The 23,208-nt window shown below is 39.8% G+C and overlaps 1 protein-coding gene across 1 annotated transcript in view; it reads right to left on the bottom strand.

Moving 5' to 3' along the window:
- Positions 1–22,520, bottom strand: part of LOC105198843 (Krueppel-like factor 3) — a 356,983-nt gene extending 334,463 nt beyond the window's left edge. The window contains exon 1 of the mRNA XM_011165688.3: positions 20,364–22,520. The gene's annotated coding sequence lies outside the window, so the exon portion shown is untranslated. The remainder of the gene's footprint in view (positions 1–20,363) is intronic.
- Between the last annotated feature and the right edge of the window lie 688 nt (positions 22,521–23,208).

The raw sequence follows: 23,208 nt of genomic DNA, 5'->3' as shown, positions 1-23,208 counted from the left end.
GGGAAAATCAGGAATAGTCGAAAGCGAGTTTTACTTTTTCTTTTAAATAAAGTTTGAAAGAATAGAAGAAACAATAAAAAATAGAAGAAACAATATAAATGATGTTATACCAATTTAATAAATAAAGTTAAGATATGAAATTAATTGCAAGTAATTAATTAAATAATTAAGATTAATTACACGTTGGGTAGTTTAAATAACACTGTAATGAGAGAAACACTCAATTAATCTTACATTTATATAGGACATAAATGCCTAATAGTGCAATAATAAAGATTTAGCGTAGTATAATGCTCGTTAAAATATAGATGATATCATATCGGACTATTAGTTATCATCGCCAGTCGTCGCACTTTATTATTATCATTTGTCACAATTAGTAGAAAGTTGTGATGTATAAAAATAATTAGACGTCAGTGTATCCAGCGCGAGAATCAGATAAGCGACTTTCCCGGGCGACTACGAGATTAAACTAATAACTGGATGATCTCATTCGAGTTAAATGAGATGGAGCATATGCCAAGGTGCAACAGCAATGAGGTTGAACTTGAAACTTTCATACATACGTCCGCGATAATAACCGTTCTCGCGAAGAGCAACAGATATAATATTTCAAACGGCTTTAATCTGTAGCAAGGTGTAAAGGTATCAAGTCCCTCGTCGTTCATTCCAAAGTTCACTTCAAAATAATTGACTGAGCAGCACGTTAAACGATATTGCAGACAGGTTCCTCTAACGAAACAACATTTGTTAGAAGCGCGCAATTTTGCTACCAGTTGTAACGTTTATAAATTTTACGACGAGGCAAGAAGTCTCCCGTATATTTCCCCGGAAAAAGTTCCTGCAACATTTCTTTCCACGCCCAGTGATTATACTCCGTTATACACGCGATATGCTCTCGGATGACACAACTATCCCGGCAATACAAAGAGTTTTGTTACGGCGTGCTAACCACAGAGACAGACAGACAAACAGAGAGAAAGAGAGAGAGAATAGATGCATTCCCTTGTGTCTCGATGCTCCGCTGTCACGTCGCGTCGCGTCGCGCAGTTATCTGCATGCGGAGCGGAGACCGGTTATACGACCGGTGCAAATAATTGCATTATCCGCTGGCGCGCGTTAGATAATGATCGACGCGTATCGGGTCGGATCCCGCGTGTGAACTCAGACGGGTTTACTACTGCCGGGGAATTTACCTTATCTGGCCTTCTGGCCGGTCGCCTTGAAAATCACCGCAGTTGGCAGCATAGATAGCTCTGCGCCAAATGCCGGGCATAGGCTCGCGCATACTTGTGCGCGGTGCACGTCGCGATAATGCGAAATCTTGCGAAATATCGCCGATTATCGCATTAATTCTCTAAGCGCTCTCCTGGAATAATCCCACCACCATTCCTGCCCAGACGGACTTGTCGATAAAGCTGACGGAAAACATACAGAGTTGCGCATTGGAAAGATACTCAATTTCCACGAGACATCGTGCAACTTGTGTTTATTTTCTCAGAATCGATTTCTCCGCAGGGCTCCTCTCCTCGCTCCTCCCCTCCTATACCGCTGCACTTGCGGCGAACAAGTTAGCAACATTTTATTCTTCTTTCTCGTGGTGACGAGTGATATTTAATTATGTCGTCTCGAAAGCGATGCGAAATAAATTTTACATCAATTACCGCAGCCAATCCATTATGGACAACCGCGAGATCATAATTTGCGAGAAATTCTTAATCTCTTCAACGAAGATAAGATTGGCGGAGCGTCGGAATTACAAAGTCTACGATTGCTAAATCAAAGTCACTTAAAATTAGAAGCGAAACTCGGAGAGCCGAGTGAATAATGAAGCTCGAGGAGGTAAGAGCTTTGCGAGTTCATTGCACCATCGATCACTGCCGCTTTTTCTTCGGCGTTCATTTCTCCGCGAGTAAGTCCGATCGCTCATTTTGTTCGGCGATCCTCTAATCCGATTGATCGATCTCCGATCCGCGATGGCGCCATTAGTTTCTTCGGTTCGTGACGATGGATCCATCAACACCGCAAATACCATTAGCGCATACCGCGGCTTTTTGCAATTAACCTTACCAATGATTGCGAAACCGTCAGCTATCTCGCTAACCTATCGAACCCCGTCTCGATTAATTAATCTAATCACTCTCTATAAGCTAACCCAACTTTCATCTCATCACCGCGTCTAGAAAGCGGCGAAACCAATCGCGATTGCCAATTATTTTGGCAATCATAATTAGCATAATCTTACCTAATTTGTTATAAAACCAATTATCTTTTCTCTCTCCCCGAAAAAAATGCTATCTCCAATCTTCTTCCAATAAATTAGCCAATAAAATCTATTTTATTATTTTGTTAGATCGACAGTTCTGTTTCGGCAAACGATCCAAAATATTCCACAGTGAAGTGCCTCTCCACGGTGAAATCTTGTTCACCAGTTTTAATTAACATGCTCATTCGAAAACCGTGTGGCTACTCTGAGAGATGTAATCGTTAGACAGTGTCGCAATAACAGTGAAAAATCAACAGAGACAACGCCCGGCTATTTCGGATTTTCTCCTCGGATTACCCCGTGAATTGTGAAATCCCAGGTTCAGACCGTGATAACACCGGAACGAGCACAAATATTACACGGGCGAACTTCTACGCATTAATAAAGTCCTCCTTCTCGTGGCAGACATTGACATTAATTTGAAACTCGTCCGGCCACGATCTTATCAGTTTATTTCGAAAGCGAATCGTGTCCGCGCGCGTACGAACGAACCGCGGGCGGGTGCATATGTCGACATGCATATGCATATAGGCGTTTATATCAGCGATCAAATGATGTCGCCATCTTCCTACTTGCGCTCTAGATCCGTTGTCTCTCTCTCCCGAGGGATAAAATAATAACTAGCGTTCTCAAAAGATATATCACTAATTTCGAATTAACAAATTGAATTTTAAATGATATCGCGATGATTGATGATCCATCGTGTCGTCGATATTTCGTAAACACACGTGATTGTAACTACGACATCAACGATATCAACGATACGAGGATGGAAGACAGAAAACGGTTCACGACTTCGCGAGGACGAAACGTTGCGTACACTGAGAAATGAGTACTTAAAATTTATTTGTGCGCTAAGAAAAAAAAATTGTTGAAAAACTAAAATATTCAGTCCGTACGTGCGACTATAAATATTGAGTTGATTTAATTAAGTTGTAGTTAAAAGTTTTGAATATTTGATACAAATGGATTGTACTTTCTTTCGTGTAACTATAATAAATATGAATCAATCCAATGTTTAGTTGAATCAACCCAATGTTTAGTTGATCGTATCGAACTAAATGTTTTAGTTTTTTTATCCAATTTTTTCTCAGTGTTGGATAAAAATTTATTTCATTGAAATCTTTATTTAAACACAGTGAAATAAAATTTTATTCCTATAACAAATAAACATATTAATAAAAAAATGAGATATACATTTCACAGAAATGTATATTTCGTCAATCAATTTTTTTTTTTAAATTAATAATTATCAAAGAAAATGTTACAAACAACATTTACTAATAATTCTTTGACTTTCTTCTCAGTGTAGCGGAGGGTACTCATTATTTAACGCGTGTTTTCGGGACTCTGTGCGTACACGAAGCACACATACGGTTCCATCGAGTGCAATCTCTAAAATGCGTGTCACATAACGCATTGATGCAAGCGTATTAAGCGTGGCGCGCGGCGCTACACGCGCATATATGCACGTCGTTGCAGAAGAAACTCTTGTTCTAGGTTGCGTTAATGTAGACCGCGGCGGGTGTACGTGTATCTCATACCTGGACTCCGCGATATCAGATTTTATCGTCCCACGTGAAAGAATGAAAATTAACGAGCCGATTTAGGTCCCGGATTGCGACACGTCGCGCTGAGAAAACGTCCGCGAATGCGAACACGAACACGCTTTACTCTCTCGAGACACGTGCTGCGTACCTTACGCGTTTGTATTTGTCTCGCAACATGACGGTTCGGGACCGCGATACAGATAAAAAAATGCATCTGTGTATCTGCAACGTATCGTGCTATCCTAATTTTGACTGGCAAAAATTAATAGAATTTGATGAATAAAATCTTATAAGAAATAAGCACGAAAGTCCAGTTATGGCCGAATAAGGCTTAGCTTTAATTTCTTGTGTTTTCACATATCGATCTATATTTACGTCTTGCAAATAAGAAACTATTTTTGTACAGCCGTAGCTTTCGCAGACTAACAGATCAATATTATTTCATTATGAAATATATATTTCAAAATATTTTTGATCTCTTTCGGTAAATGAAATAAAACCTGCATATCACAGGTATTTATTAAGTATATTAAAATTTTAATCCAGTTGAATCTATGAAACAAGATATATATTGGCAGAATCAAGCGGGGCACCTGCTTATCATTAAGCCAATTCTTCAATAACACGTTTACAATTTTAATGTTCTCAGAAAATATGTATACCTTTCCCCAGGAATCTTCATTAAACATTTCCGACACGAATTGAGACCGATCTCTATTGAGATCACAGTCACAATTATAGATCGAGAAGAAAGCTTCTTAATTTCTTATGGAAAAAATATCGATTTTAGGCAGACTTCTGTGAAGTATAAAGAAACGTCTCATTAGATCTAATCCAGAAGTTTTTGTGTCAAACGGCATCACTTATTCCGACGGCAGATGGTTCTCGCGATTGCGACAGACGCAACATCTATAACGTTTTTATCAGGTTTTCGATCATTGACTACTACCTGCTGCCGTTGCGGTCACTGACGGCAAACGCCAGCGAGTGTTCGTTTAATTTTATCGCCCAACCATTGACGTTTTTACTGCGCCGCACCGTCGCACAGGATCTACGGGCTAGCTCGGAACTCTCTAGGCGAATTCCTGTGGCAACTCCCGATGCGGGGTCCTTGTAGAGCTTGTAAAATTGTAGCCATTGACACCCTTGTGCGCGCTTAGATAATGGAACGCGGTATAACGAGATCCCACACCTCATAAATCGGCTCCTTATCGATCGATACACGGCGAAACACAACTTTCGATAATCAACGTGGATCTGTTAAATCAGACGGCGTGGCGTTACGCAAAAGTCAACTGTCACGCTCGTGACGTTCGCAGCAATTCCATTAATCCCAAGTGGTCGTTTTTGTAACTCGTAAGAAAAATTATTTCCATAACGGATAAACGTTGCAAAAAAATGTTTTTTTTACAAAAAACAAAGTTTAAGCTCGAAAAGTTAACAGCCTATTAAAAGTTAGTTCCGCGTGATAAGCGTTCAAGAAAATTGTTCGAAGATAAGATACGAGTGACGCAGTTCTTGAAAAATCTCTGCAGCTCCCAGTTAAATATAGTATTAAAGCTATTCTCTAACTTCAGCTATCGTATTCTTGAGAATCTGAAATGAAACGCGCGACTATCTACATAAACTATCTAATAATATATTGCGCGTTTCTCAATCTGAATAATCTCTGCGGGGAAGGACAATATCTTTATAACGATTTTAACGTTTCCAACTTGTCCTCTAAAATTTAATACGTTTTCCACTCGAGCGCGGTTATTATGATGATGATAGACGGCAAAATACACATTGCATGCTTCGCGATCTCGTTCAAGATCGACAACATAATTCTAGGAGACAATTCCAGATTTCTTATTTTAGAACAGGATAATAACGAGTGAGATATACACGTGCTTTACACGAATACGTCTCCGCAGCAGCGTTGAGACCAGACATGTCGTTTCCCGACATTTACATCGTCACGAATGATAAATAACATTTCCATTTGCTGTTGTGCATAAAGCGAATAAAGCAAATTAGGAGGAAAATAATGATGTGACTTTCTAAATCCTCGAAAATACACTACTGCTCTGTTCAATATCTCAACTCTTTGAAATATTGGAAATATTATAAATCTCGAAAATATAAAAATTTGGAAAATCTCAACGTAAAATAAGCTTAATTCAATTGAAAAACAACCGTGCTTATATTTACAATTCTATCTTTAAGTGCATAGTGCATCATTCGATTCTAGACTTTTGTGAAATTTTCCTCGAACCAGCGTAACATATACACTGAAAAAAAATGTTCAAATAAATATACTTATTTTAATATTATTTTGATAATTTAAATAAATATTAATTAGTAATAATAATAAACTAGTATAAAATAATTTATTGTTAGGCTTAGAAAATACTTTTTTTAATCAAGAAAGTGATGTAAAAATAAATACATTTCCTTGAGTACAAATATAAATATAATTTATATTTATAAATATATTTATAAATATATATAAAAATATAAATATATTTACTTAAACATAAAAAAATGTTTTCCAATGTGCACGTATAATTTCGAATATTATCGCGTGTCCCTCTTGTTTCCAATAAGCAAAAGAAATATATAATATTCCTAGTTCTCGTTTCCTACTTTTATTTCATCGCTCACAGAAATCGAATTTCCAAAATACTAAACGCGCTTCTGAAGCAATCCGAGGAAAGTGTAATACGCTCGAGGATTAATTTGCCCGTATTCAGGAACTTATAGAACGGTAGTGTATCACGGCGATCATTCCCGCGCTCTCGAGTACGCTACCGTTCGCCCCGGGATCGCGCGCCCGCTTATCGCGCCGTCTAATCCTCTCCTTCGAAAGCCCGGCGAGAGAGAGAAAGATTATAATGAAAAGAGCGGCGGTGTAACCGGTGCCACGGTGTTGCCTGCCGTTACCTAGAACGGCAATCGTAACACACATACACATGCACACATATGACAAGTAACACACGTGAGCTTCGAGTCTTTTACTGCCCGCACTAAAACTAACATTCGCATGCATTCGTTGCACTGACGTTGCACGGTAATGAGGAACGCAGACGGAGCTATTACGAGATGACGTGTAAATAGCGGGCGGTGTACAATGCCCGCCGGAGAGAGGCTCGTGTCGGTTTTATCCCCTTCGACGAGGGAGGGACACGTATATCGCGTCGGCTACGGCCAGTTACGTAGAAGGGCAGCCGCAATTCGCAGCAAGTTGTACGTACTAACGCGCAGTTACGCGTACAAGCTATTGTATCGCGGCGAGCGATATAAATCGCTGATGAAAAATCGCGTTGACAAAGGATCCGGCGTGAGCGGGCGGGCGCGCGCGCGGGCATCCGTCCGGGGCGGGGGAAAAATCGCGGGGACAAAGGCGACGATATCGCGCGATAACGGCCGCCCGATACGTCTTATTAGTCAGAGGAATTAATCATCGGGACTTATGGCGACCGGTGATGACGTTTTTTTTCTTCTCACGGCATCGCCCTTTGTTTCGTTGCACGGACGTAAGTAGCGGCGACAGCTTCTACTCTTCGCATGTACGTACGTTCGCGCAATCTTTATCGCGATGTTATTCGCAAATAAGAGAAGTGTCTTAATCCCAGCGCATCGCTGCAGCATTTGTAAAAGACTATACAGCCTTCTCGTTGATCTTAAAATATTGCAAGCTGATGTCCTCACATTATTTTGGTGTAATAAAGTGCTTGGGTAAACGTGCAAAAATTTATGGCGTAACGACGACACGTGTGCGTATTCTCGTGTACTGAGTAAACCCACACCCGTTTTTTTTTACAGATAATTCTCGGGAATGAAAATAAATTACGACGATTAATTATTGTAATGAAATATTTGATACATGGATGCGGGATAAACGTATGTGATTTATTTCATGGAAATGTAACATCGATAAGTTCTTGATAACAAATATTAATAAAATAAAATATTTAATAAAACAAATTTGTCTCAATCAATACAATCGTAATTGGTATTGTAAAAACAGGTAAAAAATGAGCAATAATATAACGATGTAAATTATTATAATTAATCAATCAGAAATAATGTTAAATACTATAAAATTAATATGAGATGGACTTAAAGCTCACTTGTCTCCTTCTTAAAGTATCTTAAAATTTATTTTCAAAAAACAATGTAAATGATGCAAAATATCTTTCTAAAAATGAACAAAAATCAAATACACAGAAAACTTGTCTTTAACAATTAACGTAAGAATAATTGAATGTCTGCCTTCATCATCATCTTTTAATAAGTTGACGCCTACCGATAAAAGTTTTAAGATGTTACTTCCCATAACCGTAATACTGCAAATAAATAACTGGACGAAAACATTGAAAAATTATTTTAAAGAGCAAGTTAATTTTATAATATTGGATATTAATTCTAATTTATTAATTACAATTTACATCATTATATATGATTTTTGATTTTTTATTTCTCTTATAATATGAAAAAATTGCGATAAAATATTTAGTAAAATTCATATCTTCAAACAAATTCGTTTTCATTGGTAGATAATCATTCGTAAAATGAATTGATAAAATAGGTTCAATTATTATTTTGCAAACCTGTGCAATCAATCTCAAATCTGTGCAAAGTATAATAAATATTTTTACTTTATTAAAAGGTAAAGTGACAGTTATGTAAAATACAGAAATTGCAGTAAAGCTCAATCTACCGTTTATCTAGAGTAGTTGTACGAGGAAATGCATTGTCATTAAGTAATAGCGAAGCTATTATCGAAAGAAAGGGAATGCAATTTTTAACATAGGTGTAGCCACAGGCCTGCCACTTGGAGGGTGACTAGGACGACACGGGGACACGATATTGAACGGTAGCCGTCAGCGTGCGATCCTATTAGCCCGCATTGTATGCTAATGAGCGCTTGTCGCCTGTGATCCGTGCTTATATCGCGTTATATTGTCGACAGCGGTTCTCAGCGAATCGCGCTTTTCCGTCGCGCGGAGATAATTTATCGCCTTATCGCGGGATCCCGTCACGTGCCCGTTGTGTTTCTTCGATACCGAATTGTCGAGACAATCTCAAAGACCTGAGCGCGACGCCTCTCGTCGACGCTTCGACGCGACGAGGCGCAATTAATCGGTGCCAATTAAAGGCGCGGTTACGTCGCGCCTCGCGCGAAATTACTTATCCCCGAGGTGAACGGGAATGAGAACTGTTGCTAGGCGATTACGGTCGGATTACGGCCGATTTAACGCCCTAATACGTTTCGTTGACGGGTAAAAAAAAAGTTCCGGTAGGAGAAACCCGCGCTCAAAGGGTTACATAAAATTACTCTCCTTCTCTCTCTCTTTCTCTCTCGCGGCTTTACTGAAAAGTTCAGTTAGCAAACGCGAAAAGCAAAGGGACGCGCGCGAACGATGAAAAAGGGTCCCTCTCGTCATCGGTTAATAAACAATTTACGGTCTAGTCTAATCTCTTTTGCGACCCTTTGCTGCACGTGATTTGAGTTTAAAGCGATGTAAATAGTCGGTATCTTTCGCGGCAACTAAACTTCTCTCTGCAGTGAACGTTACACACATCAGGGAAACGATAAATTTTTTTAGAACTTGGTGAGAAAAAAAGAGAGGAACAAAATTTTAAAAGTTCTTTACAGTTTAGAAACCATTATTCGCTAATTGAAGAACAATGTGACTATCACGATCCACCATTGCAGTAATCCGACAATACTAGCTATTTCAGCTATTGTTACGTACAATGTGACGTATGCAATTTTAAGCAACTCTAAAGCATAGTTGGAACATTATATACGACCGATGAGGGCAAACTGTGCTTTAATGGGCACGTAAATTTTTTATGCGCCATTAAAATGATCATGAAAATGACCACGCACATATACACACGTACGAATGTGTGCGTGTTTCTCGCGGAGGGAGGAGAGAGAGAAAGAAAGAGAAAAAGAGAGAGAGAGAGAGAGCGCTTCTTAAGAAACGCACGGAATAAAGCTTTAGCGCAATGAATTTTTCTGCGGACGACTGAAACGAGTGTAATTAACGTTATGACTGTTGTTGGTGGTTATCCAACTGTAAGCGGGGTTCATCTCAGAATCGCCGGCTGGCCGCTCCGCTCGCGCGTACGCGTGTGCGTGCGCACGCACGCGCGAGCCACACGCGCACACACCGCCGGCTTACATAAGCGCGTACCATGACGTTCGTGCGATACGCTCTATGCAAAGACTGAATTAGATATCAACAATTAACCGAGTGAAAGTACAGTAACGTAAACCAACATCAGATACATATCTGGAACGTGCAATCTATATCGGGGGAAAGAGGGGAGGCCAGTAATTACCGTCTGTAACACTCGGCATTCTCGTAATTCAAGGTACACTCTTATTATGTCAACTTCATGCAACGTGCCCGCAGAATTTCTCGTTCGCGTATCTCGCACGATTGCTCAAATGCAAGGTGTGTGTTTACGCGAGACGTATCCTCTTTCCGTTTCGTCTTCAACATGTTCCGCGAGTTCATGTTACTTTACCCCGGTCGGTCTCTTAAATTACATTATTCGATGTCTTGTTTTCGGCACGTAAGCTAATTCTCACGTATGATATTCAATAATATTTAATCGTTCTATCCGCCAGTCTGTAATAATTGAAATTTTTTTGACGATCGTGAAGAAATCGTCAAGTTAAGAAGGCATAAGATCCTTCCGGCTTCAAAAAGTGCACCCTTTTCATGATTCTTTTCTGGAAAGAATATACAAGCTGCAAGGATTAAGTTTTTGCAAATGAAAGTACATATTTTTGACTATCAATTTTTCATTTTACATAGCATTTTAAGCAGAAATATCTCCAAGTCGGTTCATCTAAAAAACGAGAAATTCCAAAAAGGTTTTAAAGTATATTAAAAAGTACAATCCCTATCAGATGCTTTTTCGATTTTTTTATTTATTCTTTTACAGAAAAAAGATTGAAATTTTTAACGTACATCGATTTTTTATGTTTTAAAAGTCTGCCACTTTGTTAAAGATAAAAAATATAGAAATCGCATCCGATGGGTACTACAATTTTTAATATACTTTAATGCCTTCTTCGGAAATATTTCTGTATCACGAAACGCTGCATGCTGTGCAGGATCTAAAATAAAAAATTGTCAAAAATATGTACTTTTATTTACAAAATAAAAACTCGATTTTGTGTAACTTGTATATATTTTACTTTCCAGAAAACAAATCATAAAAAGACATACTTTTTAAAGCCGAAAGGGTCCTGTGCCTTCTTAGACAAACTTTGAATGTTACGCGCTTTACTGAAATGTCATTCGCAGAATATTAAGCGAGATACTGTCAACACTCGACGCTCTGATAGAAGTGCCAAATCTCGACATGGCCATCGATGGATTAATATGGATGTATTTCTTGCATCGGTAGCTAAATTATGTTCAACATAGAGGATCGCGCGCACACACAGAGATCGCGGTGACGGGTATCGTAACGTGTACATCGAGAAATCCCATCTCGAGCACGGGATCAGGGATCAGGGTCTAGGCGTCGTCGACGTGGCCGGCGGCCGAGATACGAGAGCCGCGCGGCGCGTCGACATAATTATGCTACGCGCCGTCAGGTAGATGAAGCCGATACGAACGCGGAGGCCGTTTAAGCGCCTCCGAGAGCATAAATAATCCTATTAAACGTGTCACTGCTTGTGTCAACAATCTGACAGGCAGCAGCCTATCTCGGTCGCCGGTGCTGCTGCTTCTGCTGTTGCTGCTGCCGGTCGTTCAGGTACGTGCGCGCGCGCGCCCGCGCGCCGCTTACGCAGATACGCGTGTTTAACACGTGGGTCGAGCGTACAACAAGTCAATGTCAGGAAGTCACGGAAGTGATCTCATCGGCGACGAGAGCGCGACGGGTGCACGCGGTTGCATTATGCAATGTTCATTATTCTGCCTACCCGGGTGGGCGGACGCGCGCGCGCGCGCGCGCACGTGTATTAATTCGCTCGTAAAAACGCCGCGATGAGGCTCACGCGTGAGGGACATGGAAGATGAGTGGGATCCGATCTCGGGACCGGTGGCATTTCGAGTGGCGGTGCGGCCGATCTCTCGCTAGGAATTGAAGAACGTCCGTTTTACAGTTAAGAGCCGCGCGCCGCGGCTCGCCACCTGTTTGTCCGTTTGGCTGTTCCGCAAGCCACTCCACGGGCTTTGCCGACTCGACGTGCGGGTAAATAAGGAGTACGCGACGTGGAATACGGCGCGCGCGACTCGAGTGTCGTCGAGGAGGCCCGCCGGACTACGTGTGCAAGGTGTCACTGAGTGATTTTTAATTTTCTCTAGAGATTATTTGTATTATTTGCAGTCAACGTTTTCTCAACGGGAACGTCGCGGAATTGATATCCTTTAAGTTATCGGCGGACAAAAATGTACAGTTTTACGGATTATGAGATTAAGTCGCAGATGAATGACGAAATATCTTCGTCCGACTTCACACAAACGGAACTTCATCTTCATAAAATTTTAATTTGGTCGTCCAAATATTCAAATATATTGCCGGCTCCTAACTTTTCATTCATTATTGACATGCAAAAAGATTAGGGATTTATCTTAAAAGACATTATTCGATATCCTCTTACTCACTGAGAGAAATATTTCATAAGATAAATCAAACGTTTAGTGAAGTAATTATCAAATAAATCTTATAGTTGTAATTACTAAATATGTAATTGTTTTGACTAAATAATTTGTAGCTTTGATAGTTTTTATACAACTATTTGTTATATAACTAAGTTTTTTGTATATCAGTAACTACCAAATTCATTTAATCATTATTTAACTTGTATGTATTTCGTAAAAGCAATCAAATTTTTTATCGTATCAAACAAACAATTTGGTCGCAGTTAAACAATGCCTCGAAATCTTTGCTGACGACACTAAATTTTTTTTTCTTAGCGTACTTTTGCTTAAAGTCGCGTCGAATATAAAATGTGATTGTCTAAGTTTTATTTTTTGAACTATAAATCTGAGGCACAGCATTAAACGCGCGGTGAAAACATTAGTCATTGAAGCGTCGGCAGATTTGATTGATAAGAAGATTTCTCCAAAGTGGTATATCGCTATTAAATGTTGAATAGGCCGTTGCCTAATTAGGAGCCGCGCAAACGGCTCACGGACAATTTCTCGCGCGTTTTTAATCCGAGGAAAAAAGATCCATGTAAAATTCCAACGGGAAAGGTCGTGGCAATTAGGTCAAAGATTATATTCGTGCTGCTTGATAGCCCAAACCGTTAACGAACTAGGAAAGGATTTTTCCATGCGCGTTCTTATTCATTCACATAAATAAAATGGCGAAATGGATTTTAACTAACGACAAGACAAATGCGTTTATGCAATTCTGACGACACTTACGATTTCAATCTCGATACTTATAAAATCTAATTGTTGATTAAATTTTTTAATGGTACCAAAGTTTCGCAGAGCTATTATTTCTCGTGAATATTATGTATTTTATATTTATTATATTTATCTGTTTGTAAAATAAAGTGTAAAATATTGTTTTACAAAACAGATAACATATAATAAATATAAAATATAAAATATTCACTTAAAAATAATAGCTCTGCGAAAGCTCGAACTTTAAAGCGACTCCCAGACGCTTAATATTATTACAATATTTAATATTGCACAATATTAATCGTCTGGAAACTAGCAAGCAACGTTGTTTAAATGCGTTTGTTAAATTTTTTTATTCTTTATTATAATGTTTTTTAAATATTTAAAAAATAATTATAAAATAATGTCTGCTGAATGGGATTGAGAATTTGTATTATACATTGTGCAGTTTGTTTCTACTAAATCATGGGTTTCCCGGTGATTGAATAAATATTTTATCGAATGCAGTCGCCACATGTTTCTGATTTACACAAATCAAAGTCATAAGATTAAACTCATAATACATAAAAGATAGAAAACATTTTATATTAAAACTGTTTGTTAAAATTTTTGTGTTGAATTTTATTCATTTTTTGTCATTAGATGCCGAACATAATTTTTATTATAACTGTTCTTAAATAATTGAAATTATACAGATGCTGATGCTCAATGCTCATAATTTCAGCGTCAAGATATGTAGATTACGTGATTAAAAATGGCCATTAAAGTTTCATTAATCATGTTAATTCCAATATTAATGGCCTATCAATGCTAAAAATGAGCGTCGAGTGTCATAAATTGGTATTTTATTGCGCAATAATACCCATAATAATTGCCTAATTTTTCACCAATTACACAATATATTTCACAAAATATCTGATTCACACAGTATTTCGCATAAACTCTCAATATAGGTTACAAATCAATAACAGTAAAATTGAGCATCTGTTTCCATTGAATTCTGAAAAATGTGCAATATTATACAATAACGTTGAGTGCCTAGGAGCCGCTCAGGATGAAATATAGGTTGTGTCTATTCAACGCGACGCGCGAAAATAACGTATACGTTCTCAAAATCCAATTTATCGTCTCGTAACCTGGCCAGATTTAGAAAAGAGCAAAGGTCTATAAAGGTTCACATCTAACGGGTCAAGTTTCTCACACGAGGCCGAAACCTATAATAGATCGTTAAGACCGTCGATGTCGGTCGCTGTAAATTTAATCAAGATCACAACCTGAGGAAAGAATTTAAGACGGGGTCCAGTGTGCGAAGTTAACGGCAGGGAACCAAGAAGAGAGAGAAAAAAAAAGATAATCGTATGCACTACCAGAGAGAACCGAGATGAGCTATCTCGATAAGATACGAGAGTGATACGCGTCGTCAACATCGCACCTATTCCCAATGCGATGAAAACAGAGAGAGAGAAAAACGAAGAAGAGACGGGAGAAAGAGGGAAGAGGCTAAACTATTCTATGGTACCGCGGGATACTCGCGTTAGGCGCGATTAACAGTACTTCGCATAGGCTATAACTTTCCGGACACGCTTCGACACGAGGCTTTGTCGCCGATACCCCCCTCCCCTTCCCCCGGTGGCGAACCCCATCTCGTAAACCTGACAATTACACCTGAAGTCTGCGCGTATACCCGACCGCCGAGAGTCGCAAATGAAATAACTACGAGCGACTAATAACGCCGCGCCTCCCCCACACCCCGTCGGCTAAGAGGAAATGTTACTCGCCGGGTCGCATCGCCGCGAGAGTAAACTGAATTAAGAACGTGCGACCGCAAATTAAGACGCGCTCCGCGCGCATGTACACGCATATGCATGGGCGTACGAGGTTTCGCATCGTTGCACGGACCACCCCGGCGATAACTAAACATTTATCTTCGTCAGTGGCTGGAATTCTTGGATGCTTCGTAAAAACACTATACTAGGAAAAAATGTTTTGTTGCGTGCAACGACAAATATTTTGATATACCGAACAAAAGTATTTAGTTAATATAAAGAAATATGTTTGTTTTACAAGTAGAAACAAGTAGTTTTCGTAGAAACAACCAAATTTTTTGTTTTAACTAAATATATTCGGTCGCAGTTAACAAATGCCTCGACCAAACAGCCTTATTTACCAAAGGCACTAAATTTTTTTCCTAGTGCACACTGTTGAAAATGTCATGAAATTCAATGTATTTTTAAGTTACACATTAAATCTAACGTATCTATAACTGAAAAGCATGTGCATGAAATTCGATGCACATTAAATGCTTTTAATGTATCTGCTTGAAATTTGCATCCGTTATATTACATTGAATTCTGCTGCCTATTTTTAATAATGTATTTTTCTTATTTTAACAGAATCTTAACAAGAATGCATTGTAAATTTGGCATTATTTTTTCTTAAAAATCGTCAATGATCAGTTGAAAACTAACATCATAATAATTTTGTTATTATTCACTATTATTTATCATTATTTTAATTTTCAAGTATAGAACATTACTTTTTATCTACCACCTGTAGTTACTCTATGTATAAAATAATACTTTAACGCGACGTTTCACGTTAGTATTCCGAGAGAAATATCGTGAATGATAGAAAATTTAGCATTATTATTTCCATCATAATTATTATCCATTCCATCGTCTGCTTAAACAAACATGAAGCAACGAGTGTAAAAGAATGTTAACAGTTACGCCCTCCCATAAAATATTTTATGGCTACTTCTGATTCTCAAGCTTTTAAATATATCATTTACGAGGTTTTAATACATTCGCTCCTATCGCAATAAACTCGCGTTGAAAACTGCGCCTGCATAATCATCGCGCCTCTTATCGCTCGTGGCTCGCACCGACAAATTAATATACACGCACTAATACGCGCGATCGCTAGTGTCCGCTTTAGAAAGAATCTCTACTACTCTCTCGTAGCCAAGAAATACAGCAGATTTACATTGCGAATACCGATGCACGCGAGATTAGAGGACCAGCCCTCAGAAAGGACTAATAACAAGATTAAAAATACTCCTGACGCACTCAATCTTATTGCAATCTTACGCAACATAAAAATAAAACATTATTAAAGCAATATTAAGATGAGCTTTATAATTCCTATTCTTTTCCATCGAATAATAAATAAGATTGACCATTCGTCATCTAACCGGAGATTTGAAGACCCAGACGAATATTTTGAATTATTCTGTCTAAAATCCAGACATGTACAAAAAAGTGAAAAACGTTTCAGGCCAAACAATTGTAAAATCGCATTCTGGAACGTTCAAAGAATGTATCAGAACTTTTTCCTCAGTTTTTAGGAAAGACCCAGAAACCCTTTCAAAAACACTATCAGGCATGAGTGACCAATTGATCTAGAAGAACAGCGAAAAAAAATTAGGTTTATCACACATGCGGAAGATCCAGTAGCTTTTGCGTATAGCGAGTCCTTATGGACCTTTACGCTGTAGAACAAAGTATTTTTGGTATCTGTGAAGTCCACTTATAGGTTTTTCGTGATTATTTTATTAAAAAATAAAATTCTTGAATTTTTTTTCAGATCAATCTACTGTTAAAACAAAAATGTTATAAAATTCGCCGTAAAGTTTTACTGTCTAATGTTCATTTCCACCAATGCAGATTAACTTTGATCTCAGTTTAACTAACTTTTTCTAGAATTCTAAGAATTAGAAAAAGATCAATTAAATTAAGATCGAAATTAATTTACATTGATGGAAATGAATAAATGGAATAAATCTGTCTGATAAAATTAAAGGGACAATGCCAAGATTATTTTATTCTAGATTTTAGAATTTTCCCATTTAAGAATAAAATATTTTTTTCCAATAATAATTATAATCGTCCTTATAAACAATCTTATTTTATACATAGAAAAGTAATAGCATTGAATCCAGAAATCTTTTCCGTGCACTGAGAAAATAAAGTTGTCAATTTAATTAAATTTGTCAACTTGATTGAATTGTTTCAATTCAAATATTTATGTATTTAAGTCAAATATATTATATAAATAGTCAACTTAAAAAAATTTAATCAAATTAAAAAATTTAGTAAAGTTAGCAACTTTTTTTCCTCACAAGTGTGGGTGAATTCTCAATCACGACCGCGCGGCCGCGTTGGGAATTTGCGATATCTGAAGTTTACGATAGATTCTTAAGCGCGCACTTAGCTTTCGATAAAAAAAAGATCGATTATGACAACGCGTTATACGATACCCTCGCTTTATGGCGAAAGCTAATCGGTACTGCAATCGCGCATCGGCACTCAGCAACCGTTTATTGCGTGCCGCACTATGTGGGTAACGCTTCGCTTATTATCGATTACACTATTAGCGACGTACATCGGTTATCAATATTTATTTTAAATGGCGATTTTTACTGCGATCTCTACATGTTTTCTCTCACTGCTTCGTTTTTCCGCTCTCTTTCTTCTTCTCGAGTTTAAACCGGAAGTGATCGGTGACATGAATACACAGAGAAAAAGTCTGGTAATAACAATCAAGCTTCGATAAAGTAATTTCAATTAAATGTTTTATTAATATAACTAAATATTTAATAACATTTAATAATCCTCCCTGGTCCAATGTTTTTTTTCACTGTTTTCCTATTACTGACGGTTGTTAGTGTTTTCGAGAAGATTTTTAGGTTCTAAAAAATCTGAGAAAATCGTAATATACTCCTTCGTCACTCCAGAATACAATTTCACAATTGTTTGACCCTAAACGTTTTTCACTTTTTTTGTACGTGTCCGAATTTGAGGTAGAATAATTCCAAATTGAAAATTCGCCTGGGTTTTTACATCCCCGATTAGACTACAAAGTAGTGATAATTATATTAATAGTACACAAACATAATAATAATAACCAATCGATTACTAAACAGTTAGCAAACGATTATTAAAAATTACCTACTAAATAATTTGATTATGTTAACTGAACACTTAATTGAAATTATTTCACTAAACTTAGTAAGTAACTTAGTCATCTAGGTTTGATTATTACTGCTAAATTCTTTTTTCAGTGTATAAGAAAATATCACTGATCCGTTATCAAATCTTATCCATCGCCGCAAGTTTTCTTGTTGTGCCGATAGCTACGAGTCCTCGTAGCCAGCTATAAGAGGCAAGACAGATTCACCTGCTTCGCGTGTAATATTCATAACTCGTAACGGAGCGCGACGTAATCGTGAGTATATAAGAAACGGATGCTCGTTCCCGGAGGAGGTCATTTCGAAGCGCGAAACTTGGTGAACGACGACGACGACGACGACGAGTCGTTCCTAAGTTGCATTCCTACGCGACGGACAAACGGGGGAGAATGAAGGTAGATAGAAGGCGAAGATCGATAGAGGTTCGTCGACTCCGCGACTGACCGACGACTCAGGCTTTCGATGCCGATGGGTTTAGTTCATAACTTTCCCGGCGAGTACGGAAGCCCCCGCGTGCCGCGGTAGCATCGAGAGACCCGGATTTGCATAATCGTAAACAGTCGGACGTCAATGAATCCAAGATGTGAGATGAAACGGTGCTTCCCGAAAGAGAACGTCCCGAAACATTAGCGGCTACTTGAATACGCGCGGCGTTCCTCATTTAAATTTTTCATTAAGCAAGCAAATTGACACGGGAGCAATTGACAAAGGAAGCAATTTTTAATACCGAAAAAGAAGAGTTCGATAGTAATAATCAAGTTTTGATAAAATAATTCCAATTAAATGTTTCATTAACATAACAAAATATTTAATAACATTTAATAGTTATATTAACAAGTAATCAAGCGTAATAGTAATAATCGGTTACTACACAGTTATTAAATATTACTAAATATTTGATTATATTTCACTTAATTGAAATTATTTTACTAAAGCTAGTAACTAACTATCATCGAGGTTTGATTATTATTATTACTAACTCTTTTTTTAATGTATTTTTATTAGAGAAACTTTTCTTTACATCATCTTCTAATTTGTGCTCAGAATATTGCAATGAGCACAAATTAAAATTCCTCTAAAGTAAAAGAAGAGTGTTGCGAAAAAGAGCGCTGCTTTCGCCGTGCTCAGAGAAAATAAAATAAACATCATTTTTTATAGTTTTTAAGTTGACCAATCTGATGGTGCTAGTTAAAATTACGTTATGATAGGATAACGCGTAAAGAAAAAACCTGAGAAAACGCAGTTTTTTGCGAAACAAGTCGCTATATAGGAAGTAACACATCATGTTTTAACGTTAAAAATATAGAATTTTTTTATCTGTGTAGCGTTGCGTAAAATCTGAAAGCTTAAATCGCGATAGAGTTACGTGAAGATGCGAGTCCAAGAGAAAGAATATCAACAATGATATAAATAATGTGGGAAGAGACATACTTTTTTTTATACTATTGCCATAAAGTGAATAATAAACAATATTCCGACGTCCTTGGTGTGTGTATATAAAAAATCGCATATTTCTCCTATCCTCTCAACTCCGTTTTTATTCGCATTCTGATTATGTTAAATTTCATCCTGAATTTGATAGAATATTGATTAGTACTTAATATTCTGGTATTGAATTATAGTTAACTCAAGTAATGAAGTTGGTCCGTGGAACTGCGTGAAAAAAAAATGTAGTTTTTAAAATTTTGTTATTTTTTTAAGTTTTTGTGTATAGTGAGTATGAAAGATACTCCATAGTAAGTTTACTAAAAGTGAAAAAAAGTTTCTTAGAGCCAAATAAAAAATATTTTTATTAAAATACATTTTTAATTTAAGACTGGTTTACAACAATTTGGTTAATAAAACCAATGTATAAAATTCCTAATGACTTTATTCGAGTTCTTTTTTTATCGACGTCGTCCCAGGGACTAACCTCAGTAAAAGTGTTACTATTTTTTTACTTCAGTACTTAAGAGTTAAACAATACAAGTGGCAATTGTTATCTCTAGCGAGATAATGTCAAGAGGAAAGTACCGAGAGTGTAAGCATTGCGCCTGCCTAGCGTCAATTTTAGTACGCACTGTATATACGCATCAGGATATGTGTACATAGACGATCTCGTCGGGTAACGACTGTAATCATAATTTCTACGATTGAGAAGCGTCGGCCATGTTGCATCTCTCTATTTCGCGAATAGTTACCGCGCGTAGGCCACTCACCAAAAACCTCCTGCGATCCGTGAAAAACGCTTCCGGAAACCTCCTCCTCCTCGTGCCTCTTCTCGCTTAATCCGAGCGGGCACCTATCACAGACTTTCCACCTCTCTCTCTTTCCGCGATTTCGTTCAGCACGCGCACTCCTCCCGTTGGGCGACGATCGCTCGACGATCAACGGCGAGTCCGAGTCCACCTTCTCTCTCTCTCTCTCTCTCTCTCTCTCTCTCTCTCTCCTTCCTCTAAGAGTCGCGGCGAGGCACAATGAACACGATTGTCACAGAACAAGTGCGCGATCCCACTCGCGGAATCGAAGCCGGCCACACACACACATACGCTTAGCGTCCGCCGAATTTCCGCGCGAAGCTCTCCTCTCCTGCACACACCGAGTAGCACTGCGAGATCTCGCGGAAACGTCGAGACTCGCGAGCGCGACTTGCGCGCAACTTCACGGCGTGTAAATTTTCAAACGACAGCTACCTCGCACTGCGATTGCACACGGCCGACAGGTGGCGCTTGACGAACCGATGGAACTGAGGCACGCGCGCGTGTTGTTTTGAACACTCCGGCGGCGTGGCGGCGTGGCGGCGCGCGAGGCAACGAGAAAAAAGAAGGAAAGCTGTCACGTTCACGGCGCACTGTTTTCAACTCGCGTGTCACACATCACTCCGGCACGACGACGACGACGACGACGACGACGACGACGTCTCTCGGCGACGCGACGCGCCGCCGGCGGCGGATCTCGCGCGACCGTACGTCGAGCGCGAGAAATCGCGCGACGAGCATAATCCCGTGGCGCTGAATCGCGAACGATTGTGCGTCGCCCCCGGTATAGCCAGCGTCTTTCCCGCTTTTCCTCGTCCTGGCGTCTCGAGAGAGGCGTGCGGTGGTCGGGCTCCGAGCTCCGTCTCTTGGTTGCTCCGGTCTTCGGCGGTCGGTCACACCACTGCTGGCCGGATCATCTCGTTGCGGGCGACGACGCGACGACTCGCCGGCGGCGTTGACACGCGGCGCGCGGTACGCGATCGCTCGTCGACGCGAGCTGCCGGCACGACGGCATGACGCGAGACGACACGCGGTGTATGTGTGTGTATACGCGCGCGTTTCCGAGCCCGACGACCGAGAACACACCATCCACGGGGAAAACGTCCTCTAACCGTCGTCGGCGCACCCGTACTGCCCGCGCCGGCGGCGGAAACACGGACGGGCGACGTACGGGCGGAGGGGAGCGCGGCTAGTGGGCGACGGGCGACGATGACGCGCGAACGGGAGAGACGACGACGCGCGGACGAAGCCGCTGGTGGCCGACTGCCGCCGACGGATGAACGAACGTCGGACCGTCGAACGGACGGACGGACGGACGGACGGACGGACGGACGGACGGATAGGAGGACGGGTGGGTGGGCGGACACAGGGTGCGCTTCGAACGATCAGCTGATCGCCACGCGCGCGCTGCTGCTGCTACTACGATAACGACGACTCGACGTCAGCGGTTGCCTCCGGCTCTTCCACCGCTGGGGTTGCACCCGCGGCGACTCATTTCGGAGATTCGCGCTCGTCACTTCACGCGCGTTATCTGCGTGCGTGCACGACGCGCGTACCGTAGTACTTCTGCTTCCTCCCGCTGTGTACACCGCACACGTGCGATACACCGTCGTCGAGCGGCGGCCTCGCGTGCGTGAGTGCGCACGCACGTGGGCACGCGTGCGTCAAATACAGAAATGTCTCTCTTTATTTCTCTCTCTCTCTCTCTCTCTCTCTCTCTCTCTCTCTTTCTCTCTTTATTTCACGTAGCTTGGACTTCTGTCTTTCTCTTTGTTCCTTTAAAGCTTCGTTTCGCGCGGCAGGACGCAGAGAAACACGTGCGAGTAAAGAGCGAGGCGGTAGAAGGCAGATTGAAAGTAGTAGAGAAAAGAAGTGAAAGAAACAGAGATAACGATAACAGAGAAATGAGAAAGAAATGAGGGGAGAGAGAGCGTCGTCGTAGACCGACCTAAGCACCTAATCGCGCGACTCGTCACACGGCTTGAACGGCTTGAGCGACGGCCGAGCGCGTGACAGGAAGGAAAATCACGAGGCGAGCGTGGTGGTGGCGCGAGCGACAACGTACGCCATCCGCTCGTGTCGGCAGCCGGGCGTGCACTGCCTTCCCGAGTCGTCGGTTGGTTCTCCATCCTCGACTCCGGCTGGCTGGCTGGCTGCCTGCCTCGCTCGACCGCTCGATCGCGCGCGACCGGAGATCGCCGCTCGCTCGTATCGCGTGCGCCGCCACAACGGGCCGGGGCTCTCGATGGGGTACCACCGCACGCGGTAGAAGGATAGACGATTAGGACAGTGCTCCGAGATTTGTAGTTTTGGGCTTGAAATTAAAATGTATCGCTGCCTATTGCTATTCATATTTCTCCCTTTATAGCTGTTTTCTCCTTTCGGTCTCAGGGACAAAACGACAGAGTAAGAAATATCTTGTATTTATGTTAGAAACGATCTTTGTTACAATTTTTGTGTTAAATTTTTAATATGTATGAGTATTAATTTAATATAAAGCGATTATGTTATTCAAATGTTTTATATTAAATTGATATTCAGCATTTTTTAATATTAAAATAATAAAATTTATGTGCAAATAAAAAATTAACATATAAATGTAGATTTAAGATATAGATTTTAAGAATAAATAAAATTTATGTGTCAACATATTGTACATGCTAATTTTGCTAAAAAAAAGTATGCTTTTACAATTTGTTTCCCAATTATATCAAAGTATTAATTTCTTGTTAATTTTGTGTTAGTTTTGTAGAAAATATTTGTGTTATTTTCTAACGTATTCGTTTTTGTTAAATTAACACAAAAA

This window comes from Solenopsis invicta, chromosome 15, assembly GCF_016802725.1.
Source record: "Solenopsis invicta isolate M01_SB chromosome 15, UNIL_Sinv_3.0, whole genome shotgun sequence".
Classification (NCBI taxonomy): domain Eukaryota; kingdom Metazoa; phylum Arthropoda; class Insecta; order Hymenoptera; family Formicidae; genus Solenopsis; species Solenopsis invicta.
The sequence above is the reverse complement of the archived record's forward strand: the minus strand, read 5'-3'. Positions and strand labels throughout refer to the sequence as shown.